General features: G+C 54.6%; 1 pseudogene across 1 annotated transcript; it reads left to right on the top strand.

Annotated features, from left to right (window-relative positions):
- Nucleotides 1–352: 352 nt before the first annotated feature.
- On the top strand, nt 353–1571 carry LOC309794795 (transmembrane protein 25-like; annotated as a pseudogene). The gene is made up of 2 exons: nt 353–429; nt 641–1571. The product of its transcript is annotated as a transmembrane protein 25-like (transcript).
- Nucleotides 1572–3727: the final 2156 nt, after the last annotated feature.

Here is a 3727-nt window from a genome sequence, read left to right as displayed (position 1 = left end):
CAGTTTCCAGTCTGGCCACTGGAGTGATCATTCCACAACATGCCTCTGATGAAGTCACTCCCTGCTTCAAACTCTTTCAGGGCTCCCTGTTGCCAACAGGACAAAAGCCAACCCCCTTAGCCAGCTTTTCAGGCCCTTTGCAATATCTGGCTCCCCTCCCCCTCCAGTCCCTGCCCACCATGCATCTGATCCTCCGACCACACCGGACGACCACTGCTTCCTTGAATCTGCCTCCTCTTACCTCCTGGCCTTGGTACATGCAGTTCCCTATAACTAGAATGTCCTCCCCACTCTTCTCCCCCTGGCTAACCTATTAGACTTCAAGAACCAGCTACCAGAGGCAGGGGCGGGCATGCTTCGTGACCCCCGCCTCCCGGATCCCCTCCTCTTCAGCCCAAATCCAGAGGAGGGGAGAAGGGGCGTAGATGGGTGAGGGAAGCGGGCAGGAGAGAGCCTGGGTCGGAAGAAGGATGGTCCGTTTGGGGGAGGGGCACGTGTACCCGAGTGTTAACGCGCGTGTGTGTGTGTGTGTGTGTGTCTGGGCCTGGTGCAGGCTGCACGTTTGCTGGTTGTCTCTGTGTACCTGCGAGCGTGTGCCTGTTCGTCCCGTGGAGCCAGCGCTCAGTTCTGTGCCTGCAAGGTATACAGTTAAGCTGGAGATTGCCCAGGTTGGGGCCAAGTACCAGGAAGCTCAAGGTCCAGGCCTCCTGGTCGTCCTTTTTGCCCTGGTGCGTGCAAACCCGCCTGCCAACGTGACCTGGATCGACCAGGATGGGCCGGTGACTGTCAGCGCCTCTGACTTCCTGGTGCTGGATGCCCGGAACTACCCCTGGCTCACCAAACACACCGTGTAGCTCCGCTGCCTGCCACACAACCTCTCCGTGGTGGCCACCAACGACGTGGGGGTCACCAGCACCTCGCTTCCGGCCGCAGGCGCCTCCCGGCGCCCATCCCTGATCCCTAGTGACTCCAACAACCTGAAATTCAACAATGTGCGCCTGCGGCGGGAGAACACGTCCCTCCTGTCCCACCTACAGCTCAATGACCTCACTCCAGACTCCAGAGGGAAACCAGCGGACCAGCAGGTGGCTCAGGACAACAGCCAGACAGAGCTTCTGGATCCGGAGCCCGGCGGCCTCCTCACCAGCCGAGGTTTCATCCGTCTCCCAGTGCTGGGCTACATTTATCGGGTGTCCAGTGTGAGCAGTGATGAGATCTGGCTCTGAGCTGAGGCTAAGACCGAGGGTGCCTTCTTGGCCCCTGGGCACCCTCCCGGTTCTCCTCCAAGGCATCCTCTGCCTGGCCACATTGCCAACGGGAAGAGGCCATGCCACTGCCACTTCTGCTTGTCCTCTGGGTCACTGGTATCCTTGGCAAGGCTGCCAGCTGGACCTAAGCCCTTGTTCCAACTCTGGTTGAGGGCCTGCATGATTGCCTGTGCCCAGGCGGATGGGGCTCTCTGTCCAGGAGTGCCTGGAGGTCATCCAGCATCTAAGCGTGGCATGGCCTGTCGGCTTGGGGCAGCTCTGTGCCCCACACTGGTACTCCTCAGCACCATGTACAGCAGGCATGGGGCATGCCTGGTTGGGAGGGCCCTGCACATCCTGGATCTCCTTCCCATGCTATGCAGCTTTGTTCGCTCAGGGAAAATTTAGGACCTTGCTAGCTATAGAGAACCAACCTGCCCTTTGCATAGGAACTCACCTCTGGCCCAGCAGCGCTGGCCAAGCACAGACCAGTACCCTTTGCTGCACACCTCTCTGCCCCAGCCCCCTCTTGGGCATCATAGGTTATACATTGGACCTTCTCCACTTCTTCACTTGGCATTAGACTTCTCCACTGGCCTGGGCCCTGGTGGTGCCAGCACTTGGTGTTAGCACAAGAAAGGGGAAGAATGGGAGGTGAGAAGTCTGGTGCGTCCAGGCCTGCATGTAGCTATGCCTTGTTTTCTTACAGTGTTAGCACTTTAAGCACGTCTTCCGGGGAGGGGGTGAGCAAGGGCCCCAGGGCCCTGTCTGGGGCTTCCCCAAGTCTGGCCTTTTCATGATTCACTGTGAGTGCCCTGAGCCCTCGGGGTTGACGGGTTCCCGCTGAAAGTATCTACCCCGCTATGGGACCCCAGCCCTGACCCCAGCCTCATCAGCAGGACCCTGACTGCCCCATCAGCAGGAAGCTGTTCTTCCTGTCCCATCCTCTGTTCTTTAGGGGATGGCCACAGTGGCACATAACTTGACAGTGCTGGAAACCTTAGGGGGACCTGGAAAAAGCAGGGAGATCACATATCCCAAAACAACCCAAGAACACTTTTGAAAAGCAATGTGGAAAAGATTGCAAATTAACAGAGTGCAAAGTGTATTTTTCCCTTCTTGATATCTTGTTTTGTAACTTTTCTCACGTTACTGCCAAGAACAGTGCTGAGCACGTGGTAGATTCTCAATAAACTTGACCGAGTGGAAAAAAAAAAAAAAAAAAGAACCAGCTCCCATACCCTATGCTACTGTAAATCTCCAGTTTATACATTCATCCATTCCATACACAAGCTGAGGTACCTATGTAAGTGTGACTTCCATGGAAGGTGCTAGGGATGCAAAGCAGGAGAGGATATAATTCCTGCTGTCAAGAGCCCAAATTCTCTTGAGTTTTCAAGGGGAAATCATTCTCTCGAAATTGCAGGGGGCATTCAACTCAGACAGGACAGTATGAACAGAAAACAACGGACACATGAGGAAGAGCAGGGTGTGTGCAGACAGGCGGGGGAGTTGCTAGAGCACAAGCTGTGAGAGAAAGATGCTGCTGGAGAGGCTGGATGGGGCCCAGTCATCAAGCATCTTTTGATCTCAGAGGCCATGGGAGTTTCATCAAGGGCAGTTTTGCATTTTTGAGCGGGGGCCAGAAAAATCAGGAAGCTGTTGCACCAGCCTAGGCAAGAGGTACTAAAAGCTATAGTATTACGACGTTGGTATCAGGGACACAGAGGAGGGCACAGGCTGGAAAAACCTTGAGGTAAATCCAGTCAGCAAGGCTTTACATTTGGATATGAGGGTAAGGGAGAGAGTGGTGTCAAGGGCACGCTCCTCAGTTGGATGCCAGGGTAGGTGGAGGTCCCATTTGCTGAGCTGGGAGAAAATAGGAGGTAGCACAGAACTTATTCAATGAAGTTTTTTGTTGTTGTGTTTGTTTGGTTGGTTGGTTTTGGCTGCGCTATGAGGCTTGCGGGATCTTAGCTCCCCAACCAGGGACTGAACCTGGGCCCTCAGCAGTGAAAGCGAAGAGTCCTAACCACTGGACTGCCAGGGAATTCCCCAGTGAAGTTTTTACAGAACTTTTCTTTTTAATATAAATTTATTTATTTATTTATTTTTGGCTGCGTTGGATCTTTGTTGCTGCATGTGGGCTTTCTCTAGTTGCAGCGAGCAGGGGCTATTCTTCATTGCAGAGCGCACGCTTCTCATTGCAGTGGCTTCTCGTTGCAGAGCACGGGCTTTATGCGCGCGGGCTTCAGTAGTTGTGGCACGCGGTCTCAGTAGTTGTGGCTCACGGGCTCTAGAGCGCAGGCTCAGTAGTTGTGGCACGCGGGCTTAGTTGCTCCACGGTGTGTGGGATCTTCCCAGACCAGGGCTCAAACCCGTGTCACCTGCTTTGGCAGGCGGATTCTTAACCACTGCACCACGAGGCAAGTCCCTTTATGGAACTTCTTATGTCTGCAGTGCTCATGGGACATGCCCTG

Source organism: Mesoplodon mirus, assembly GCF_964341445.2.
Source record: "Mesoplodon mirus genome assembly, chromosome: 19".
Classification (NCBI taxonomy): Eukaryota; Metazoa; Chordata; class Mammalia; order Artiodactyla; family Ziphiidae; genus Mesoplodon; species Mesoplodon mirus.
Note: the sequence above shows the minus strand (reverse complement) of the source record. Positions and strands in the feature narration are given on the sequence as shown.